Source organism: Mytilus galloprovincialis, chromosome 5 (genome assembly GCF_965363235.1).
Source record: "Mytilus galloprovincialis chromosome 5, xbMytGall1.hap1.1, whole genome shotgun sequence".
Lineage (NCBI taxonomy): Eukaryota > Metazoa > Mollusca > Bivalvia > Mytilida > Mytilidae > Mytilus > Mytilus galloprovincialis.
In genome coordinates this window covers 13441350-13467911 of record NC_134842.1, presented here as the reverse complement: position 1 = coordinate 13467911, position 26562 = coordinate 13441350, and the positions used below count along the sequence as shown (strand labels likewise).

Genomic DNA, 26562 nt, shown 5'->3' with positions numbered 1-26562 from the left:
AAAATTAAATTCTTGGGCTTATTTGATATGCTTTATCTAAACATGTACTTTGATTTTTGATTATGGGCCCAGTTTTCAAGTTGGTCCAAATCAGGATTCCATATCAAGTATTGTGCAATAGCATTTTTCAATTGCACAGTATTGCACAATAGCAAGAAATATCTAATTGCACAATATTGTGCAATAGCAATTAATTTTCAATTGGAGTTATCTTTCTTTGTATAGAATAGTAGTTGATAATATATGTTGGAAAGTTGCCAGACATGACTATGATGTCATTTTCTATTTTTATTTGCCAATAAATTTATGTAAATAACTTCATTGGAAATTTGCCAATATAAAATGTTGCTGATGAGGTTTTTTTTTATTGTTTTATACAATAAACAATGTATATAGATATAGGAAGATGTGGTGTGAGTGCCAATGAGACAACTCTCCATACAAATAACAATTTAAAAAGTAAACCATTATAGGTTAAAGTACGGCCTTCAACACGGAGCCTTAGCTCATATTCACTTTTACTACCAACCAATCTTTACCATTCAGTGATAACAAGCACTTTATTTTACATTTAAATATTTTATGATGTATTTAAAAGAGTAGTTATTGTTGCAAACTCCATTAGAAATTTTAATTGATATCAGTTTTGGAAAAAGGGAAACGGGGATGTGAAAAAAAGGGGGGTAAATTTTTCTCATTTCAGATTTCATAAATAAAAAGAAAATGTCTTCAGGGTTCGACCTCTGCGGTCGTATAAAGCTGCGCCCTGCGGAGCACCTGGTTCAGTAATACAGAGATGTCTTTCGTTGAAATCAAATACGTTGTTGCATACACGAGCAAATCGATACCACAAATCTCTTCAAACTAAATTCTTTCATAAATACAAAGTTTGGACGTTTGGCCGTACCTGTAGAAATATCATATCTTAAATGTGATTGTAATGTTGTTGTGATGTAGGACCATGAACGTAAAGCAATTTGAAAAAAAAGCAATGTTAGTAACGATAAAAAACATATTTAAATATCTCACTACAGTGTTTAATTATGATATTATTCACTTATTAGTTTTGTCAAAGGATCAATAAGTTAACATTGATCGTATTTAATTTAATGTGCTCTATAACCATCACAATCACATTTAGGATATGATATTTCTACAGGTATGGCCAAATTCCAAACTTTGTATTTATGAAAGAATTTAGTTTGAAGAGATTCATGGTAACGAAATCTAATACTTAATAATTTACCAGTTATATATAGAAACAACAGGGAACGAAAAATCGTCTCTTTAGTAGGATAATGTTTTGGGTTTTTTTTTCCTTTGGGAAACTGAAATATCCATTTCGAGATAAGACTCATCAGTGCCGCTCGAATCAAAACAAATAGAAGGCCACAAAAAAAAAAACAGTTAAAGTAAGTCCCTTTTGTAAGTTTCCATATAATTAGAAAAATCTATACTGAGTTAGGTCATACACTGGGATTCATACTGGCAGAAACAAGTCTGCTATTAAAGGGGCACAATTGGTTTCTATATGAATACTTAAAACCTTTCGATATTCTTTAATGCGGAAACGTAAGTTAATTTTGTCAAGGACAACATCTTATCATAGTTCCAGTAAGTATATCTAGCATATTTACCTTTTCATTACAGGAGAAGGATTAAAATAAATCTTCAATCAGATTTTTCAAAATACCATTTGATTAAATTATGTTTGATAAGATTTTGTGGAAGTGTCATTACTGTCAACCGAATTAAAAGGACCATCACAAGTACGTTATTTATCTAAAACAATCTACATTGCATGCACATTAAAAAAATATGTCAGGTTTGATGAGTAATGAAGAGTAATGAAATGAATTAAATAGCATTTGTTACTCAATGCCGATTTATTGGGCTGTCTTTATAGCAAATCATTGATGTCATATCGGAGGGACTAACGTCATATAGTTTTAAAAAATCTTGAAGAATCGTAGGAAGTGTTAACTTGTCAATTACCGGAAATACAGATGTGTCCATATTTACGGATCTGATGTGGTTCCGAATTTTCGCTCGAACAAGGTGCTTTAAACTTGACGGTCTACTATAATCGTGCATTATTTTAAAAATGTCCGTGTTACTTCTATCAAAATATTCTTTACAGCAGTTCATATCAGATACGGTTAGATCATACCCAGCAGCCAAAAATGTTGTTAAAAATGTCTCTTCTTCAATACAGTTATAATCACCATGAAAGAACCGATAGAACCTGAAGTGTTCCTGTAATTGATGTAAGACATCACCAATCTTATACCATTTCGGATCCACACCATGTTGTAGTAACATTATAGCTGCAGTACATAAAAACCACGGCACAGTAATTCCTAGAGGATTTGATAATTTCGTATAAACCTTACCTCTCCTAAAATATAAAAAATAAAGTAAAAACAAGAGCTGTAAGAGTGACAGAAAACAACATTTTCCTTTAGAGGTCAAAGACTGAACAGCTGAGCAAGTATGGTCACAACATTTAGGCTTCAAACAGCTCTGAATTTGGATTGTGATTAAATATTTGACACAGTATAGGTTACTGACACAAAATGAATTTGGTCAAAGAACTGAAAAATTTGAAATCGGAAATTTACCTTTTATGGTCCAATATCCAAAATCTAATAACATTGTTTTCATAAGCATAGCAAAGAACCCCAAGAATTCAATTTTTGAATTGTTGATGAAATCAAACAAAAGTTTAATTTAGGACCCCTTGGACCTCAATGGGGTATTATCTAATTAATAATGAAAATAAATACAGGTTTAGATTCAGCTTTTCAAAGAACCCTATATATATTCAATTTATGTTGAAATCAAACTCAGTGTAATTTTGGACCCCGATTTGGACCATCTTGAAAACTAGGCCCATAATCAGAAATCTAAAGATATGTTTATTAAAAGACAAACTAAGCTTATTTTTAAAGGAGTTTGCTCCTAAATATATATATAGCATTCAGAAAATTAGTTTATACAGAATAACAAACAAACCAACCACAAAATTCTTCAAACAATTTATAAAAGAAAAGATGAAGAAAAATCCACAATGTCATTTATCATTAATACAATATCTATTAAAAATCTATAAAACTGATCTGTAATTATCTTCAAAATGTCTAATAATGAACAGTTAATTTCAAACTTTATTTATACTGTCCTATAGATCTTATCATAACACTTAGGAAACAGCAAGTTTTCAAATAAATCTGTCACTGCAATAATAATTGTGTGATAATATGGATAAGATATTTACCAGATGTTTTGTTATCTATTAACAGGTAAAAATTATTTAAAAACACTAATTAATAGTTTCATTTGTCACAAACCAATATAGATCTTCAACTTATCTATCAATGTCATCAATTTTATCTACACAATGTAATGTAATAAAATATATATTTTAATAAAACAAATAGATTATGATCTAATGAAAACGATATTTGCAACTCACAATTTCTGTTCAAACGAAATAACTCAATCATATAATAAGTATATATATGGACTTCTAAAAATTCGAAAACTCAAAAACGAGAGAAGCTAAAATCGTGAAAATTGAACTTGACCTTCATTTAGTCACAGGAAACAACATATCCAAATATGAAAAGAAATCGTGAAAGCGTTTGCATGTTAATGAACGGAAACTGTTGGGCAGCCGCTCACCCCTAACCACCCCCGCCCGCCCGTTCGCCCGCCCGCCATACATCCCCAAATCAATTACCGATATTTCCTCCGAAAATCCTGTTAATTATTAAAGTATTTTGATTTGAATTATTCTAGGATATGAATACATTTGCACGAATAATGAAACAGTTGTAACATGCACTTCATTTCGTTCTACATGGACTTCTGAACTTTTATTGAAACATTTTAAAAATAAAGGTCGTACGCTGATCTTTATGTACATCCTCAACCTTTGGTGTCTGGTGGATTACTATCTCATTGGCAATCATACTTTATCTCCTTATTCTTATATTGTTCCATAGAATGTGATGCATCAGTGGGATGTTTTGAATGTGTATACTCGTAATGGGACGTCGAAATGTTAAGAGGCACGGTCAGTAACCATTGAGATTTTTCATTAAAATGACAGGAAAGTGCAAACAAACTCTTTTCTTTTGAAAATATGGTATATGGTAGTATATACGATTTGTATTCCATATTCGTGTACCAATTGGTGTTTCCATTTCTCTCAGCTTTGTGTCAAAGGATAAAGCACGGAATTGTTTACGGGTATTGGCTCCTCTTGTGTCACTAACAGAAGAACTTGCAACGACTTTGACATTTTCGAGATTTACAAACGTTCAGGTTTAGTACGGCTTGCAATTGTTGGCTGTTGTTCGTGTGATTCTTTGTCAATTGTGTTCTCCAATTTATTTATATTGTAGTCCTGTGTTGTCATTTTGATGTTATATTTCACATGGCCATAAAAGTGCGAGGTTTGGCATGCCACAAAACCAGGTTCAACCCACGATTTTTTCCTTTAAAAATGCCCTGTACCAAGTCAGGAATATGGCCATTGTTATAAATGCCCTGTACCAAGTCAGGAATATGGCCATTGTTATATTATAGTTCGTTTCTGTGTGTATTACATTATAACGTTGTGTCGTTTGTTTTCTCTTAATTTTGAGTGTAAATTCTCATTGCGATAAGACGTGTCACGGTACTTGTCTATCCCAAATTCATGTATTTGGTTTTGATGTTATATATATATGTTATATTTGTTATTCTCGTGGGATTTTGTCTATGTGTGTTACATTTTAGTGTTATGTCGTTGTTCTCCTCTTATATTTAATGCGTTTCCCTCGGTTTTAGTTTGTTACCCCGATTTTGTTTTTTGTCCATAGATTTATGAGTTTTGAACAGCGGTATACTACTGTTGCCTTTATTTATATTATAGTTCGTTTCTGTGTGTATTACATTATAACGTTGTGTCGTTTGTTTTCTCCTATTTTTGAGTGTAAATTCACATTGCGATAAGACATGTCACGGTACTTGTCTATCCCAAATTCATGTATTTGGTTTTGATGTTATATATATATATATATATATGTTATATTTGTTATTCTCGTGTGATTTGTCTATGTGTGTTACATTTTAGTGTTATGTCGTTGTTCTTCTCTTATATTTAATGCGTTTCCCTCGGTTTTAGTTTGTTACCCCGATTTTGTTTTTTGTCCATGGATTTATGAGTTTTGAACAGCGGTATACTACTGTTGCCTTTATTTACATAGCTCAGTTGATACGTTATGCTCGTGCATGTTTACACTATATACATGAGTGTGCTCCTTACGCAGAAACTGCTCCAACAAAGTGATGAGGAGGAAAGATTAAAAATGACACTCCGTAAATGTCATGGACACCATCACGAATTGGTTGATCCATACGATATGGTCTGTGTCTAAACTAACATTTTTACCACGTCTTATATTGTGGTTTACCATTTACATCGTCTGTTCTTTTAAGTAACGAACATGACCTATTTCCGAATATCACTGGTTTGCTGAGTGTGAATTCGCATTGCTATAAGACGTGTCACGGTATTTGTTTATCCAAAATTCATATATTTAGTTATGACGTTGTATTTGTAATTCTGGTCGGCTTTTGTTAACAGTCTTATCGTTTGTAATTCAAATTTTTTTTATTTTCTATTCGAATGTAAAAGTAAAGATAATTAATCACCCAGTTCATTTATAGGATTTTAGTTTAAAGCAACTATATGTACACGATTTATTTGTTTTACAGTTTGATTTAGAAGAAATACCAACATAGCTAGATAATACAATTAATTATCAAATTACTAACACAATTCTTGTAATTGTTATAAAATAGATCAAATGACATAGTTACAAACCTGATCTTGAACTATATCAAATTTTTAGAAATTTACCTGTGACGTTACTTTTGTGGTGTTGATCCAATCGTGTGAAAGACAGTTCGTGGTTCTGTTGTGCTGTTTTTGTGTGCTGTCCTATGTCGTTTTACGTGTTTGTTTTTATTCTGTAGTTAATATGTCGAAATGTACTATTGTATTGTTTATTTGTGTATTTTTCTCTCCTAAATATTCTTGCATTTATTTGTATTGTATTCCTGTCATGTAATGTTGTCATTTTAGTGTTATATTTAACACTGCAATAAAAGCGCGAGGTTCGGCTAGCCACAAAACCAGGTTCAACCCATCATTTTTTTTGTCCGATAGCAAGTCAGGAAAATAGCAGTTGTTATCTTATAGATTGTTTCTGTGTGTGTTGCCTTGTCGTTTGTTTTTCATTCACTTCAGTGTTTATGTTGTTTCGTTGTTTTCCTCTTACAGTTGATGTGTTTCCCTCGGTTTTAGTTTGTAACCCGGATTTGTTTTCTCTCAATCGATTTATGACTTTCGAACAGCGGTATACTACTGTTGCCTTTTTTTCGGTAACAGAAAGTTGGCGCATAGGGCTTCTTAGCACTCAAAAAATAATTAATTCCATTATTTGCATATGCTTTATTACGAAAGTAAATAACATATTTTGTTTTAATTTTAGTTAGGGAACTAGTTAACAACACGGAACGATTATTAGGAGAACACTTAGTAGAAGCTCAGATGCAACGATATTTGCATGTCTTTTTTTGGTGTAGTTTAGGTTGCCAATACATGTTTCAATTCAAGTCAAATTTTTGAACGGAGCATTAAGCTTAGATGTGGCAGTGACATACTAGATTTCTATTTGAACTTCCGCAGAGTACAAGGCCTTCAATTATAGAAGAATTCATAATTTCATTCTTATAAACGTTCGTGTAGTATTAACATCATACCACCTCAAAATCTGCTTTGTGAGACTGTACGAGCACAACACGCTTTGGATGAACTTAAAGTTTGTTTTAAGATAGGCGTATTACTTACCCTTTTATTAGCTCACCTGACCAAAAGGTCAAGCAAACTTTTCTCATCACTTGGCGTTCGTCGTCCGTAGTCGTTAACTTTTTCTTATCCCATGGATAGATAACCTTAGCCGTATTTGGCACAACTTTTTGGAATTTTTTATCCTCAATGCTCTTCAACTTTGTATTTGTTTGGCTTAATAACTATTTTGATATGAGCGTCACTGATGAGTCTTCTGTTTGGCGTACTAAATTATATTCTTGGTACCTTTGATAACTATTTACAAAAATCTTCTCCTCTAAAACTGCTTTGCCAAATTTAACCAATTTTAATCACACTCATCATTGGGGTATCTAGTTTTTTAAAATGTGTCCGATGACCCCGCCTGGCAACCAAGATGGCCGACATGGCTAAAAATAGAATATAGGGGTAAAATGCAAGTTTAGTCTGTTATTTTGAAAACTGTTATAAATAGAGAAATTCTGACAGAGCAAAAATGTTCAGAATGTTGAGCTTTACCAATTGTTCATGACGTTAAAACTGTCAGACGACTTCTTATAGGAGTTATTGCAATTAAAAGACAAGTTTCACCATTTTTTTACTTTTTCCTTTTATTTTGAAAACTATAATAAATGGAGGTAAACTTTAAGTTGCAAAACATTATAATAGATAGATAGAAACTTAAAAAAGCAAAAAAGATCACCAAGACAAGATATACATTTAAAACCATATGGAGGAAAATGTCCGACGACTCCTTATGGTGTTATTGCTCTGTAATGACGATTTTGAAATATTGTTTTTGCATTTTGCCTTATATAATAGAAATTATAATAGATGAATAAAAACTTTAAATAGCAATAATGATCAGCCAGGCAAGATCAACAGACAAGTTAAATGTTTCCGATATACATGTTGTTACTAGTTGTAGAATGTCACTCTTCATAGGAGTTATTGCCCTTAAATAAGGATTTTTTTACCCTCTTTTGTGTTTTGAGAAAAAACTAAAGAAAACAAATAAAAACTAAACAGACAAAATGATCAGTAATACAAAATCAACGAAAAAAAATATTTTTTTGTTGTCATAAACTCTGTTCTTGTCTACAATGTTGGAGAGAGTACAGTGTTGATTATGCACATAGAACTAGGTTAGCGACACAGGCTCTTTAGAGCCTTAGTTCCTTTCTAAATTATTTTGTAAAACAATGACATAGAATGTGCATTGAATAAGAAAAGTTCTGGTTCTTTGACACATGATGATGACACTCATTTTCCCAAAGATATATAAAGAGCCCGTATCGCTTACCTAGGTCTATGTACATAGGTGTTTTTGTAAAATACAGTGTCATCATGTGTCAAAAGTCCCAGATCTTGTCTTATTTAAGGTACATTATATGTCATCGTTTTGTTAACTAATTTAGAAACGAACTAGAGCCTTTATAGAGCCTTTGTCGCTCACCTAGATATATTTTGTTTATATATATATAGCAACTGTTTTTTCCGTCTGCCTGTCCTTGTGTCGGACCCGATTTATGGAAAGTAACTTAAGTATCCCTGGCTTTATTGGAATGGATCTAATACAAATTAAAGAGAGGAGAAAGTCTATTGATTTAGGGGTCCAAAGGGCAAGGGTGAAGGTCACCGTTACTAAAAATAAATATAAAATTCGAAAAATCGTTTCATTATGGTTGCCTGTCTTCAATCAAAATTCTGCTGATGGACGATAAATGGAAGGGGAAGACGCCTTTTTGATTTAAGGTCACAAGTCAATCTTATCCAAAAAACAAAAAAAATGTTTTAGAAAAATTGTTTACGGATTATAGATGGAGTTTCTTTTGATTGATTGTAACAATACATAAAAATAAAAACAGATATTTCCAAAAATAGTTGAACAATACAGAAATCTGCCAAAACTCGTTTCCTTGAAACAAATATAAAAACAACAATGACGGAAACTAGGTCTTGTCATAGACTGACTTGGAAAACCCAACTATTTCTTGATATTCTGCTAATTTAATTATCTTTTTATCATTTTATTGCAGTGTTGCAGAACTTACATGATGACATGTATATGCCTCAGCTCGAGGCCACTGCTACATATACTGTTAACCAACTAATGTTTTTACTTTAATGAGTAGAAAGGTAATGCAAATATATAAGCTATTAAATCAGAAAATGTAAAAACCTTAGTTCTTACATACCGGTAAATATATTAGGGAAAAAAGAACATTTTCGATAATAAATTGCTTCCATATCGACTAAAAGGGCTAAACATGAAATAGAATATCAGTGGGAAAAAATTTGTTCGCAGTAGTTTTACAATGGGTGAATATACTTTCTGATTAAGTAAGAACTTTTTAATGAATTAGACCCAAGTTTTACATTGAAATCCTAAAGAAAGTTACATTTGTTTTTCTTGCACATACATAACAGTACTAAGATTCAGATATAGCAAAAGCAGAGTATTATATATTGTTAGTATGCACATCTGGGATTGAAATGAAACTAATACCGAAACTTATTTTTTATGTATGAATGACTGTGGTTAATAACTCTGTAACGTTTCTATTCTAGGCAATTACAAGTCATTAAGATCGATATATTGTCAATTCACACATCTCTGATAGAAATGAAGGTTTGTGCTAAATTGTGTGACTTTTTAGCCCCTATGGCATTTATTTTATGTGAATGAGTGACTTAATATTAAGGACTTAATCTTAGATTAATAAAATTTAATTTCTTCTATCTAAACTAATCTTAGGCTGTAGACAATCTTGTTAAGGTAATGCTTTTATTTATGATTGTTGTTTATTATGTAGTCACTTACCAAATCGTTTGCCCAATGTTTAAAAAAATTGTAATTCCCATAATACCCACAGCTTGTAAGCCAATACTTTTATCTTTAAACGGACGATGTTAAGATGATAATGTGGAGTCAATTCCATCAGCCTCGATATAATGCAAAATAAGTAGCATAATTAAATGTAGAAATGTAGGTTGCTCAAAGTCCAGTGGCAAATATTCCATGCATGTTTATGACGAGTACGATAAATAACAAACTGCTTTATCCTTTATTTTATATTGTTGTGTTGCTAGTGTACTTTATTTCGTGGTATTGTGTGTTGATTCTTTTTTCAAACAATTGTTGAAAATCTATATTTTCTTTTAAGGTTCTGTGGATACATGATTTTATGTAAGCATACACAGCAATTAAAGGCATTATTGATGTCAACGGGCTTTCATACAAAGTCTACCGTAAAAGCAACATGTTATATATAAGTGAGATAATATGAAAAAAATTAAAACAACACTTTATAAATGTCATGCGTCCGACGCATGCGTCCGACTCATGCGTCCGACGCGTATTACGGATTCACCTTCATCAGGAACACTCGAAACCGAATATTTGAAAGCCAAGGATTTATAAGGACCGAAAACGTTGAAGAGCTATTAATCAAATATAACCCCAAAAAAATTGCCAAATCCAGCCAAGGCCAACTTTGCCTGAGGTAGTTGAAACCTTAGTTTCTTTATAATTTCAATATTTATAAACAGGCAATTTTCGATTGTTGGTTATAAATCATGTCAGTACCGAAGTACTAACTACTGAGTTGATGAAGCCTGATATTGTTTTTTTTTCTTTATTTTCTATTTGTTTTTTTTTTATATTGAATGTTAACTACATGTTTACCAAAATAAAACCAGCAAAAAATAGTCAAAATTGTATCCTGTTGCTAAGGTAATTATTCTGTTGCTATGGAAAAGTTATGCTTTTGTTGATTAAGATGTAGAAATGTGAGTTTTTTTTCTAACTTATCTTGATGCTATATATACGGTTCCCCACTCATTCGGTTTTCAAGAGCTTGCAGCTGCTACTTAAGACTTTATAAAACGTCACCAGCGTCTGAGCAGAAAGTCAATGAGTCAAGGTTATGTCACAGAACGTCTCGTCCTCTAAAAATGTTCATTGGAAGATGCCAAGACCTTGTTGATTATTATTCGGTATCAACTTTACTAATAATACATGATGGTCTTGAAGTATAAAATCGAAAAAATTAAAATTTTTGGAAAACTTCAAAAACATTTCTAGAATCGCCGACTACCAAATTATATTTTATAACGATAGCGTATGAGTACTTTTCCTTAAGTCATTGTGGTTTAGTAAAGTCTGCAATGTTGCGTATTTACGGAGAAGACTTTCACAATTGTTAACAATTTGTTAGTGATTTGAATTGGAAAACTTGCCTCCTTTGAGTTGCCATAGTAACTATATAGTAAATCATATAACTATGTTTTAAATATTTTTATTTAATGCATATGACTATATCATTATAAGAATCGTCGAAAAAAATATAGTCCTCAGTTTATTTGATGTTTTGTCATTATGATACGCCATAATTTTTATAATTTTATTTCAATTATTTATAGTTACCAGTCAGAAACATACTTTTGGATTATCTTTCTTTACTACGTTTATAACTCGCAAACACACATATGATCTTGTTTCAAACATTCCCTGAATCAGATCGGATGTGTAGCCATGCTTCAGTTTATCTTTCGGTGTGTACAAAACACGTTCAGTTCGCTTTTGGTCAGTAAATATTTTACTGCCGCATTTATTTTGTCATTTGACAATAAACTTTTAATTGTTTAACTACAATGTATGGAAGAAACGAATAGAATATCAGAAGTTGAAGAAGAAAGTGATACTGTCGGTATTAGTATTACAGAAAGTACAGGTACACGGGGAAAAATGGTCATAACTGGCAACAAAACAAGTAAGTCAAAGAGACGCTCGTCCAAGACAGCGGACATAGAAATAAGCTCTTCAGCTTGGAAGAAAGCTTTGATAAAAGATTTGATAAATATTTTGGTCTGCTACAGACAGCTAATAAAAGTGCAGATAGTTCTCATACTGGTGAGTGAGCAACGCAGGAGAACGAGGTTACGAGAATGGATAACGTACTTGTACATAGGGAACGTAGACCATTAACACCTCTGGAACCTAACTTGAATGAGGTTTTAAGTAGAAGAATTATAAGAGATTTTTATGAACGCTCAGAAATATCTTAACAATTAGACCGTCGAGAGAGACGAGATCTGTTGGGTCTGATTTCAGATCATGAAGAGAGTGATATTCAATTAGTGAGTAGTCATTTCCTTGAAAAAAAAAACAGTAATTCTAAGTAAACTGACAGGTTTACTAAATACTTAAATTCAAGTGTACAGAATATATCTACTGTTGATGAAAATTCTTCAGGTAAAATTAACACTATAGGCAACAATTTCAATAAAGTTGATAGACTAGCTAACATTTTTAAAGATGATTTACCAGGTGACAATAGTGATGAGTCAGTAGGTTTGATTTTGGATAATTCTCAAGTTAAGATTTTATCTTACTCTTGGAGAACTCAACATCCTGAACGTTTGTCTGCATATAAGGTATAATATAGATCATGTTTCCTTGTGCATGAAAACTCTTTACCTGTATTACAAGTGCCAAGTTTAGATGATATGCTTGAACCTATGATTAAACGTGTGCATACAAATAAAACTGTGAAATCTTTGGGACAAACAAAAACAGTTATTTTCTCAACCTGTGAAACAAATTGAGAAGCTAGCCTATTCTGGACAGGTAGCTTCCAGAATGGGAATTATATCTATTTCTTACATGCAACAAGCTTTAGGCACTTTGTTGGGTTATTTAGAAAATGACAATGCTAGTGAAGAAAATTGTCAATTAGTTTTTTTTTGCCATGTCAACCAAATCTCTTGACCAAGTGGTTAGAGCTGGAGCCTTTCATCATATGATTAGAAGAAAATGTGCTGCAACAGATGCAGGCATAAATAATTTAATGATATTCAAGCTAAGGTACTTTATTTACCGCTTTCTGATGATGGTGTTTTAGGACAAGGTCTTGAAAAACAACTTGAGAAAAGGAAAGAGCAAAGGGAACAATTGGAAGATTTGTTACCCGAATTTCACAAAAACAACAAAAGAAAGTTGGACTACGATAGTTGTGATAGTTGTTCAAATAAACAAACAAAGTTAACAGGGAACTCAACTTATAATAATAACAATAACAATTATAAGAAACCGTCTTTTAATACTAATAGACAGTCTTCTTTAAATTCGTCTCATAAGTCTTTACAGAGAGGTGGCTTTGGAAATAAAGGCAAGAAAGACAAAGATACCAAGACATCAAACAGTGGTACCGGTTCCTGGGGTTCTTTTCGTATCCCAAAGAAACTGTCCATCTGACTCAGAGATACAGGTAATTTTATTTCAAAATCAAAACAAGATACCAGTAGGGGGTCGTCTCAGATTTTTTCTAGAAAATTGGAAAAACATTACAAACGACCAATGGGTTTTGTCTGTAATAGAAAAAGGTTACAAACTAGAGTTCATAAAGAAACCAATTTGGCAAGGAATAAAACAAACAATAGTATCTAAAAAGAATATGGAAATTTTATTTTTAGAGGTAAATATTTTAAAAGAAAAATATGCAATAGAATCGGTTCAGAAAGAACAAATTCAATCAGGTTTTTACAGCACATGTTTTCTGGTCCCCCACAAAAAAAAATGGGAAGAAGGGACCAGTCATAAATCTGAGACCGCTCAATGGGTATCTTCAGAAAAAAATTTTCAAGGTGGATTCACTGAACAAAGTCTTGAATATAGTAAAACCAGGAGATTGGCCCATAACGCTCGACCTGAGCGATACGTACCTACATGTCCCAATATTTCCAAGTCATTGCCAATATCTAAGATTTTACCTTCAAAATCAAGCATTTCAATTCAAAGCTCTGTGCTTCGGTCCAACATCTGCCCCACGAGTCTTTACAAAAATAGTATCCGTAGTGGCAGCCTACTTGAGAACGAAAAATATAAGATTAGTAATATATCTGGACGATTGGTAAGTAATAAATCAACAAAAAGCGAATCTAGATGGAGCGGAATGTCTCAATCTCTTGGTATCACTAGGGTTCATAGTGAACAAAGAAAAATCCAAACTAGTTCCGAGTCAGAAATTGATTTATTTCGGGGCACTGTTTGACCTGGAAAAATGGTTAATGTTCCCAACACAGGAACGAATAGACAAGTTGAATCTAGCCATTCAAAAAATAATGAAAGTAATCCTAGTAACGGCTTTAGATTTTCTTCATCTTCTGGGGATAATGGCCTCATGTATAGAACTAATTCCATTGTCGGTTGTACATGAGACCAATTCAAATCCATCTTCTCCTTTGGGAGACCAGCATGTCAAGAGTTCAAAATATTATTCCCAGTGACACAACTTCTCAAATCTAATCTAATTTGGTGGTTAAATTCAGCGAACACGCTGAAAGGCCGCTCTTTGCGACCTCAACCGACTTGTATAACCATTACTAAAGATGCTTCAAAAACAGGTTATGGGGGTGAAATAGACAAGAACATTTTTCAAGTGAAATGGTATGTTTCAGAGAGCAAGAAACACATAAATTACCTGGAATTAGAAGCAGTAGTGCTTACAATCAAACATTTTCTAAAATATCTGATAGGGAAATCTGTACTGATAAAACAGACAACACAACAGTGGTCCAGTACATCAACAAACAATGGGGGACCAAATTACCTCAGTTGTGTTACAAAACCATCTGGGAACTTTGGACTTTAGCAATTCAATCCAATATAACCCTGAAAGCAGCTCATATAATGGGAAAGAAAACATAATTGCAGATTACCCGGGCAGGAAAACAATTCTGCACACAGAGTAGTCACTGAACACTCAAATTGTACAGAAACTTTTTTTCTTGTGGGATCAACCTCTGATGGATTTATTTGCCTCGGCAGAGAATCGTCAGACGAAAGTGTTTTGCTCATGGATTCCACATCCTCAAGCTTTTGCCTTGGATGCCCTGACACTATCTTGGGAGAAAATGTATGCCTATGCATATCCCCCAATCTGCCTTATACCCAAGATATTGCAATATATTAGGCAGTTCCAGTGTCAGATTCTCCTGAAAGCTCCTTTGTGGCCCAGGAGACACGGGTTCCCGGAATTACTTCAACTATTGATAGATTACCCAGTCAGTCTCCAGATACATTGAGACCTTCTCTGTCAACCGAGGTCCCAAGTGTTTCATCCGGGCCCGGGGGTATTCAGTCTGACTGCTTGGCTTCTATCGACAGATTGTTCCAAGCAGAGGGCTTTTTTCAAGAAGCTAGAAATTTACTCTTAGCTTCATGGAGGAAAGGAACCCAGAAAGACTATAGTGCAAAATTCAAAAAGTACTGTAGCTGGTGTGGTACAAGGGAAATTAACCCCCTTAATGCAACTTTAGATCAGGTAGCAGATTTTTTAGCCTATCTGTTTGAAAATGGATTGCAATATAGGACTATTGCAGGATACAGGTCTATGCTTTTCAATGTTTTACCTCAGGTTGATAATCTTGCAGAAGGTCAACATTTATATATAACAAGACTTATAAAAGGGTTTTTAAATCTAGACTGCCAACCTCAAAAATATTACCGGAACGGGATTTGCAGTTGGTTCTAAATCTATTACAGAAAGAACCCTTTGAACGTACCTATTCAAAATATTGATTTGAAACATTTGTCATTTAAAACTGTTTTTCTAATCTCTATAGCGATTTGCAGTCTCTCAGAGTGAACCATTCCTGTATGAGGATGCAACAAAAAGGCATTACATTTATTAGATGTGGTTTGGCAAAGTAGGATCGACAAAATCATAGAAATTCAAAAATTGTTGTTCCTGCATTCACAGACAATAAAAAGTTAGAACTTGTTACATGTTTGTTACAATATAAAGAAAAAAACCAAAGAAATTTAGAAGTAGTTTAGATAAAGACCAACAGGGAAAACTATTCCTTTCTACATGTGAACCACATAAGCCTGTAACGTCACAAACTGTTTCTAAATGGATCGTTCAATTTATTAAATTAGCGTACCCTGATTCTTCATTGAAAAATATCAAGCCACATTTAACTAGAGCAATTGGACCCTCTTGGGCTTTATACAAAGGTGCATCTATAAATTCTATCTTAGAAGCAGCTGATTGGAGTTCAGAATCCATATTTGGAGAATTCTATCTGAGGGCTTTGTCAGTCAATGTATTAGACAATTTGTATATATGTTAAATTTTTCGGCTAGTTGCGTTGGAGAATTTGTTATTGGTGGAAGTATTTTAAATATGATGATTTCATGATGAACATTATTTTGTGTTGTACTATTTATATAGACATTTGTACATATGGTACAATTTAGATGACAGAAATTTATACAGCATACGCCTCCAGTTCAGTAGAAGTATTGCTTTGAAATCTATCCAAATGTATGTTTCTGACTGGTATGTATAAATAATTGAAATAAATATAAATAATTCATAAAATTTTAACTTGATTACGAATTTTTGAATTTTATAGACTATAATATATGTTAAATGAGCTTCGTAGCAATGAAAGTATTAAAATCTAATATTTCTAAATATATCGTCAAACATATCTTTGTTGTTGTTATTCCTATGTTTGAGCATGGTTTTTATAAGAATTAAAATTTTCACATTCATTGTGAAGCAAAGTGCTTACTGAGCTGACCTCTTAATAGAAAGTAACTTGTATCAAAGCATGTAGCGTTCTTTGTCGTGGAAATGAATCGAAACCTGGTAAACATTTATGCATCTAGTTTTAGGTACCCAATAGAATGGCGCCGAATATGAAGTCATAGACAACTGGAGTATTATATATTTGTTTAGGGGCCAGCTGAAGAACGCCTCCGGGTGCGGGAATGTCTCGCTACATTGAAGACCTGTTAGTGACCTTCTGCTGTTGTTTTTTCTATGGTCGGGTTGTTGTCTCTTTGACACATTCCCCATTTCCATTCTCAATTTTATTCTTCAACGTAAGCTTAACGCATAAAAGAGTTAACTTTTTTTTGTTTCACGCAAAAATTCTTAAAGCAATACATTTTCAGATGAACTAAGGTAGTATGGTGCTGATGTTAAAATAGAGGTGAAAGATACCAAAGGGACATCCAAACTCGAAAATAAACTGACAACTAATGAAAAAAAGAAAACTAAAGACTAAGCAACACAAAAGTCCAACAAAACCCGAGGATGATCTCAGGTGCTATAAATCTTTAACAGTTTCTGTTAAATTTATTCACATTGTTTGAGACTTTGGACGATTAAGAGCTTGACTTGCTTTCTTTTGGGGGAAAATCCGTATGATAACTTCTATGTGTCTTTTGGTTTTTCGTGTAGATTGGTTGTTGTTTGGTTAACATATATATCAAATATCATTTTATTGATACATTTGATGGTTATTCAAAGTTAAAATTTGCAGTTATATAATTTTCAATTCACAACTATATTTAATATGTAGTGCAGGAAAATCTGTGTTATGATATCATGCATTACTTTTTTTATGAGCCGGAAGTAAAAATTGTCACATACACGAATAAGCAGTAACCATGTACTTTCAATGGATTTTGGATATAAAGGTAAGACGTATATGAGACTACAACAAAGTCAAGAGATACAATTAAACTCACTAAAAATGTTTTTATTCGAACGCCACTGATGGGTCTTTTGTAGACGAAACGAATGTTTAGCATACCAATTTTTAAGCTTGGTATCTTTGATGAGTTTTTCTTTCTTATTTAACTTCTTCTATTCTAGTTATAGAACATTTACAAATTTTTGAGGATGGAAATTCATTCAGATGATATTAGAACATATATTTTATGTTACAAGTATAACAAGCTTTGCAGATAGATAAATACACATTGATTGCTATCTTTGATATTACTTGTAATTTCAAACTATGGTTTTGTTTCTGCAATGATAGGCATGGGATTTTTAATTTAAACTTAAATCTTCTTAAATTCTATTTTCTAAGTCTGATCAGATTGAAAACTCGAAAGAAGTACGTAGCTATTTGAACAAAGCATATTTTTTAAAATGAAATATTACTTACCCTAAAAAGAGACATGGCCCCCAGGATGTAGTGTTAAATTTAACGCCAGCATTTAAGTACTGTTCAACCACTTTTAAAAACATTTCATGACCAAGAAAAGAGTATGTAGCAAATGGAAAATCATCCCGTCGATATGGGCCAATGATTGCACGTTTGTCAGGTGATTTCGGTAAATATGTAAACTGATTGAATCCTTGGAATCTGTTAATGTCCACTCCTAAAATATAATAAACTACATGTACTTTAGATTAATGATTTTTGTGTCCTTCATGTCATGACTCATGTTAAAATTACTTTTAACCAAATTGAAACAGATAGATCAGATTAAATAACATCAAAATTATTCTCGTTTTATTGTAGTTGTATATAGAAATAATTATGCAAATAAATGTTGACCGTTAGATATATTATAAAGGTATATACTATTAACTTTGTTTTCATATTAAGAGTTTGAAATTCCAGTAATGTCGATGATCCGAGAAGCTCTGAATATGCTCCTTGATACGTGATTGGATTGTTTCTTGGTTGGGATATTCCATGGTTAAATTTTCAATTTTCATAAAAGGCCATAAAGGGCGCAAAATCTATACCAGAAGGCACTTTCTTTTAAAACCATATGATTATTGTATTTGGTAGTAAATCTGTTCTTTTTGTTTTTAACGTGTTTTTCAGGATTTAAGCAGTAAATTCAAATTCGAACTTAAATATCAAATATCAAATAAAACCTTTATCTTCATTAAGGAAACATTTTAGCCATAATTTGACGGTTTTTCATGCATATTTGTCTCTGCGATTCCCTTATGACTGCGATGTAATTCGCTGAATTTTGCCATCTTTCTTCCATAGGCAATTTGGTATAGGACTTCTATATTGTATTTGAAATTGTTTGAATAGAATATTCAATTTCTAATGTTATTAATATGAATTCTCATGGCAGGTGATGCATGCATTGCAGGAAACGCTTACTCTTTCGACGAACCTGGACACTCGGTCATAAAACTTTACTCAGTACTCCGAGTACAAAATAAGTGCTCGAAACACAAAATCCAGTATTTTGATAGGTTGATTCTTAAGTCTGAGTACAAAAATCGTGCTCGAAAGTTTTATGACCGAAAGGCCTTGTCTCGTTCTTTTTGGAGTTCATATGATTCCATCAGTTCAATTTTGTTACTCTGACTTGTCTCTTCCTAATCGTTTAAAGATATTTAAACATTGGTAAAAGAGGGGCGAAAGATCCCAGAGGGCCATTCAAACTCATAGAAGGAAAATAAACTGACAACATCAAGGCTTTATAAGAAAACAACAAACAGACAAATAATAGTACACCAAGACATAACATGGAAACCAAAAACTAAGCAACACGAACCCCACTAAAAACTGGGGGTGATCTCGGGTGCTCCGGAAAGGTAAGCTACAATCGTCTGAATTAATATCACATAACCAACACTACATTGGTTGTCTTGCCTAGTTTTGATTTGACACTGATACAATACCTATATTTGAAAACAACAAGGCAATGAGCTCGACGATATCTTGTTTAAAGCTTTAAAATTACGTGGGAGGGGCTAAAGACACTTGAATTATACGCAGCATATATATATATATATATGCTTTTTTCATAATAAGGATGCTCTTTTTATCTATCTTAAACATAAAGATATTAAGAAGCTTTCCAATGGTTTTATTTATTAATAACTGTTTAAGCCACAAGTATATTATACTAAGTTTTACGTCAGTGTCCGTATAGGAAGAAAAACGTCCTTCAAAATGTGCTGACGTTACTACGAGTGTCTTGTAAAAGAATAAGAAAAATTAGCACTCAGGTAATCCTACATACACAAACATATCATTGGACAAGGATGAGATTTTGGCGAATCATAAGTCCTTTATGACTTCAATGAACATTGCATTGAACAACAAATCGGAGAACTTACCTTGTTTGTATTTGATACCTAAGCTTCACAAAATTCCGTACAAACAACGGTACATTGCCGGCTCAACTGCATGTTTGACTAAAGAATTGTCCATTTGATAGACAAAAGTTCTGTCCGCAGTGAAAGAGGGTCATCAAACATACTATGAAACTGTTTACTAGCGTAGTGGTATTAACCATATGTGGATTCTAAAAAACTCTAAAGAACTTCTGGATAGTTTTCAATCTCGATCTTTTCTAAAATTAGTTCTATCAAAACGTTTGATTTTTCAACCCTGTATACCACAATTCTTCATGTGAAATTGAAAACCCGTCTGAAAGAAATAATCCACAATGCTTTTCAACATAAAAACTGTTTTACTTTGGGATACCATACGGCATATTTTGTCAATAGGGAACGAAAAGGTTAAACATGCTACACAGAGGAACAAGTGATCAGTATGTTGGAGTTCCTTATTCACAACATATTTGTTGAATTTAGAGGTAGACTTTTTTCAACAAATTGTCGGCATTCCTATGTGAATGAACTGTGCGCCTCTCCTTGAAAACCTCTTCTTTTTTTTCATATGAATCGGAGTTCTTTCAGACACTTGTCAAAAACAAGAAGATCAAAGAAGCCAGGTCATTTAATAGCACATTCAGATATATTGATGATGTTCCCTCCATTAACAATCCAAACTTTTCTGATTGGGTTCCAATGATATATCCCCAAGAACTAGACATTTAAGAAACAACAGACACGGTTTCCTCCGCCTCATTTTTAGACTAATACCTCGAATCTGACATACACGGTCATCTCAGTACCAGAATCTATGACAAACGAGGCGATTTTAATTTTGAAATTATCAATTTCCCCCAACTTATATTTTTTAGTAGCAATATACCAACTTGAACTGCATATGAGATATACATTTTCCATCTTCTTCGATATTCAAGAGCTTGCATCTCCTACTCAGACTTTGTGAAACGTCACCAATGTCTTAGTAGAAAGTTGATGAACCAGGGGTATGTCAAGCAACGTCTTGTCCTTTTTCTAAAAATGTTCATCGGAAGGTACCAAGACCTTGTTGATAAATATTCCGTATCAACTTCACAAATAATACACGATGGTCTTTAAGTATAGATTCTAGGTACTGACATGGTTTATCATCTTTATAACGTGTTTTAGTATTCTTTTGTTGTCTTTATGAATATTACTATTACTGTTTAGTCTGTTTTTGGCTATATCCATTTGACGTGACTCTGTACTTATACACTGGACATCCCGTCATTGTGTTATTCATGTTATTGTTCTATGATAATTTTGTATTCTTGTCTTTCAATTTTGCTAAGGTGTTTTGTCTATATATGCTTTTTTATGTTTCTTTGATATATACGACGTTGCTCTGTACTTATACATCCCGTCATTGTGTTATTGTGCTATGGTAATTTTTTGTATTCTTGTATTTAATTTTTGCTAATGTGCCTTTTTTTGTTTGTTACATATTTGTTTGTTTTCATAGTGATTAAGACTATAACACGGTGTTGACAGCTGTACCCCTATTTTTTTACCTATTATGTCTGTTTGTTTTGTTTACAACACATCGTTGTCAATATAATGGAATTTGATGCGACAGTCATACAGGCGAGAGGTTTAGCTAGCTTAAAACCAGGTTTAGTCAACCATTTTCTACATTAGACAATGCCTGTACCAATTATCAAAAGTATCAGGATTATAAGTCAGGAATATGACAGTTGTTATCCATTCGTTTGATGTGTTTGAGCTTTTGATTTTGCCAGTTGATTTGAATTTTCCCCGGAGTTCAGTATTTATGTGATTTTACTTTTTTCTGCCTATAATGTTTCCTTGTGAAGAGATTTGTTTTACCTAGTATTACAGCTGTTTTTGAAATAGGCCCATTTAAAATCACAAACAAAATGTCTCTTGATACAATAAAAAAGGTGAAATCATATCCATGTTTTGGCCACAAAAATATTTAAATAAGCGTATTATAAAGGGTTAAAATTAATTACCATTAACATCACTTTTTTCATAAAAGTAATTTACATTTAATTCTAGTTTTGGAAAAAGCAAATTTTGTATAACTAATTGTCTGTACAACCAAAATTTAATCAAGTACCTGCATCTATGAGAAGTTTTATAATTTCAACATCATTGTGGGTTGCCGCACAGTATATGGGTGGTCCACAGTTATCGGTTTCTGTAAAACGGCGAACTCCTCTGGGAACCAAATGAACATCTGCACCTTTCTGTATTAATTTTTTGACGAGTTTGACATCGTGTTGCCTGCAATTTCAGTTTAATTAGATTGAAATTACGATCGATACAGATTCAACAAATCTTTTTATAATTCAGGTAAATTATCGTTCCCGAGCAGAAATTTCTTGCTAAACGTTCTTTAAATGTTTGTTTACCATTAAGAGACATATGCAAATTTCCCATCGCCGTTAATACCAAATAACCAAAGTCATGCAAATAGAATAAGTGATCCTTCAGGAGAAACACAATTAAATGAAGATAGAAACCCAAAACATAAAGTTATAACGGACAATATCTATTTTATATTTTATTACTTACAAACAAGCTATTGTCAAAGCTGTTAGTTCTGTATCAACTTCTTCACTAGAATTATTATTTATCTGATGATGCACAACAATTATCTGATCGACATTATCACTGTCTGCTGAAAGCAGAAATATATGTATCAATAACTTATGTATTCTTATACAAATTATGTAAACGGATAAATAATGAACACAAAAATAAAAAGCACATTATGCACTCTGTTTCCTTTGGTCCTATTCATCATGACCTCAAAACTCATATATACAATATTCCTTTGGTCCTATTTATCATGACCTCAAAACTCATATATACAATATTAATAAAGTCCTACTCATCATGACCTCAAAACTCATATATAGAATATTCCTTTAGTCCTATTCATCATAACCTCAACACTCATATATACAATATTATTTTAGTCCTATCCATCATGACCTCAAAACTCATATATACAATATTACTTTAGTCCAATTCATCATGACCTCAAAACTCATATATACAATATTCCTTTAGTCCTAACCATCATGATCTCAAAACTCATATATAAAATATTATTTTGGTCCTATTCATCATGACCTCAAAACTCATATATACAATATTCCTTTTGTTCTATTCATCATGACCTCAAAACTCATATATACAACATTACTTTAGTCCTATTCATCATGACCTCAAAACTCATATATACAATATTACTTAAGTCCTATTCATCATGACCTCAAAATTCATATATACAATATTACTTTGGTCCTATTCATCATGACCTCAAAACTCATATATACAATATTACTTGAGTTCTATTCATCATGACCTCAAAACTCATATATACAATATTACTTTGGTACTATTCATCATGATCTCAAAACTCATATATACAATATTCCTTTGGTTCTATTCATCATGACCTCAAAACTCATATATACAACATTACTTTAGTTCTATTCATCATGACCTCAAAACTCATATATACAATATTATTTTAGTCCTATTCATCATGACCTCAAAACTCATATATACAATATTCCTTTAGTTCTATTCATCATGACCTCAAAACTCATATATACAATATTACTTTGGTCCTATTCATCATGACCTCAAAACTCATATATACAATATTACTTGAGTTCTATTCATCATGACCTCAAAACTCATATATACAATATTACTTTGGTCCTATTCATCATGACCTCAAAACTCATATATACAATATTCCTTTGGTTCTATTCATCACGACCTCAAAACTCATATATACAATATTAGTTTGGTCCAATTCATCATGACCTCAAAACTCATATATACAATATTACTTTAGTCCTATTCATCAGGACCTCAAAAGTCATATATACAATATTCCTTTAGTCCTTATCATTAGAACCTCAAAACGCATATATAAAAAATTCCTTTAGTCCTATTCATCATGACCTCAACACTCATATATACAATATTATTTTAGTCCTATTCATCATGACCTCAACATTCATATATACAGCATTACTTTGAATCTATTCATCATGACCTCAAAACTCATATATACAATATTACTTTGGTCCTATTCATCATGACCTCAAAACTCATATATACAACATTACTTTAGTCCAATTCATCATGACTTCAACACTCATATCTACAATATTACTTTAGTCCAATTCATCATGACCTCAAAACTCATATATACAACATTACTTTGGTCCTATTCATCATGACCTCAAATCTCATATATACAATATTATTTTAGTCCTATTCATCATTACTTCAAAACTCATGTATACAATATTACTTTAGTCCTATTCATCATCACCTCAAAACTCATATATACAATATTACTTGAGTTCTATTCATCATGACCTCAAAACTCATATATACAATATTACTTTGGTCTTATTCAACATGATCTCAGAACTCATATATATAATATTACTTTAGTCCTATTCATTATGACCTTTAAAGTCATATATACAATATTCCTTTAGTCCTAATCATTAGGACCTAAAAACCCATATATAAAAAATTCCTTTAGTCCTATTCATCATGACCTCAACACTCATATATACAATATTATTTTAGCCCTATTCATCATGACCTCAAAACTCATATATACAATATTATTTTGGTCCAATTCATCATGACCTCAAAACTCAAATATACAACATTATTTTAGTTCTATTCATCATGACCTCAAAACTCATATATACAATATTACTTGAGTTCTATTCATCATGACCTCAAAACTCATATATACAATATTACTTTGGTCCTATTCAACATGATCTCAAAACTCATATATACAACATTACTTTAGTCCTATTTATCATGACCTCAAAACTCATATATACAATATTACTTTAGTCCTATTCATCATGACCTCAAAACTCATTTATACAATATTATTTTGGTCCTATTCATCATGACCTCAAAACTCATATATACAATATTCCTTTGGTTCTATTCATCATGACCTCAAAACTCATATATACAATATTACTTTAGTACAATTCATCATGACCTCAAAAACAATATTATTTTAGTCCTATTCATCATGACCTCAAAACTCATAAATACAATATTCCTTTAGTTCTATCCATCATGACCTCAAAACTCATATGTACAATATTACTTTGGTCCTATTCATCATGACCTCAACACTCATATATACAATATTATTTTAGTTCTATTCATTATGACCTCAAAACTCATATATACAATATTACTTTGGTCTTATTCATCATGACCTCAAAACTCATATATACAATATTACTTGAGTTCTATTCATCATGACCTCAAAACTCATATATACATTATTACTTTGGTCCTATTCATCATGACCTCAAAACTCATATATACAACATTACTTTAGTCCTATTCATCATGACCTCAAAACTCATATATACAATATTACTTTGGTCCTATTCATCATGACCTCAAAACTCATATATAAAACATTATTTTAGTCCTATTCATCATTACTTCAAAACTCATATATACAATATTACTTTGGTCCTATTCATCATGACCTCAAAACTCATATATACAATATTACTTGAGTTTTATTCATCATGACCTCAAAACTCATATATACAATATTACTTTGGTCTTATTCAACATGATCTTAGAACTCATATATATAATATTACTTTAGTCCTATTCATTATGACCTCAAAAGTCATATATACAATATTCCTTTAGTCTTAATCATTAGGACCTAAAAACCCATATATAAAAAATTCCTTTAGTCCTATTCATCATGACCTCAACACTCATATATACAATATCATTTTAGCCCTATTCATCATGACCTCAAAACTCATATAAACAATATTATTTTGGTCCAATTCATCATGACCTCAAAACTCAAATATACAACATTATTTTAGTTCTATTCATCATGACCTCAAAACTCATATATACAAAATTACTTGAGTTCTATTCATCATGACCTCAAAACTCATATATACAATATTACTTGCGTTCTATTCATCATGTCCTCAAAACTCATATATATACAATATTACTTTAGTCCTATTCATCATGACCTCAAAAGTCATATATACAATATTCCTTTAGTCCTAATCATTAGGACCTCAAAACCCATATATAAAAAATTCTTTTAGTCCTATTCATCATGACCTCAACACTCATATATACAATATTATTTTAGTCCTATTCATCAGGACCTCAAAAGTCATATATACAATATTATTTTGGTCCTGTTCATCATGACCTCAAAACTCATATATACAATATTCCTTTGGTTCTATTCATCATGACCTCAAAACTCATATATACAATATTACTTTAGTACAATTCATCATGACCTCAAAACTCATATATACAATATTCCTTTAGTCCTAACCATCATGATCTCAAAACTCATATATAAAATATTATTTTGGTCCTATTCATCATGACCTCAAAACTCATATATACAATATTCCTTTAGTTCTATTCATCATGACCTCAAAACTCATATGTACAACATTACTTTAGTCCTATTTATCATGACCTCACAACTCATATATACAATATTACTTTAGTCCTATTCATCATGACCTCAAAACTCATATATACAATATTATTTTAGTCCTATTCATCATGACCTCAAAACTCATATATACAATATTCCTTTAGTTCTATTCATCATGACCTCAAAACTCATATATACAATATTACTTTGGTCCTATTCATCATGACCTCAACACTCATATATAC

At 32.0% G+C, this 26562-nt stretch overlaps 1 protein-coding gene and 1 long non-coding RNA gene across 6 annotated transcripts in view; both read right to left on the bottom strand.

Annotated features, from left to right (window-relative positions):
* LOC143075192 (uncharacterized) overlaps positions 1–26562 on the bottom strand; it is an 80242-nt gene that overhangs the window by 20702 nt on the left and 32978 nt on the right. The window lies entirely within an intron of this gene.
* LOC143075189 (uncharacterized) overlaps positions 438–26562 on the bottom strand; it is a 38352-nt gene continuing 12227 nt past the window's right edge. Inside the window, exons 3-7 of one of the 5 annotated variants that reach the window (XR_012978245.1) lie at positions 22369–22474; positions 21911–22077; positions 17858–18074; positions 7151–7293; positions 440–2398 (exon numbers count right to left, since the gene is read on the bottom strand). This is a non-coding gene — a long non-coding RNA (uncharacterized LOC143075189). The other 4 variants (XR_012978247.1, XR_012978244.1, XR_012978243.1 and 1 more) reach the window with 4 other exon arrangements.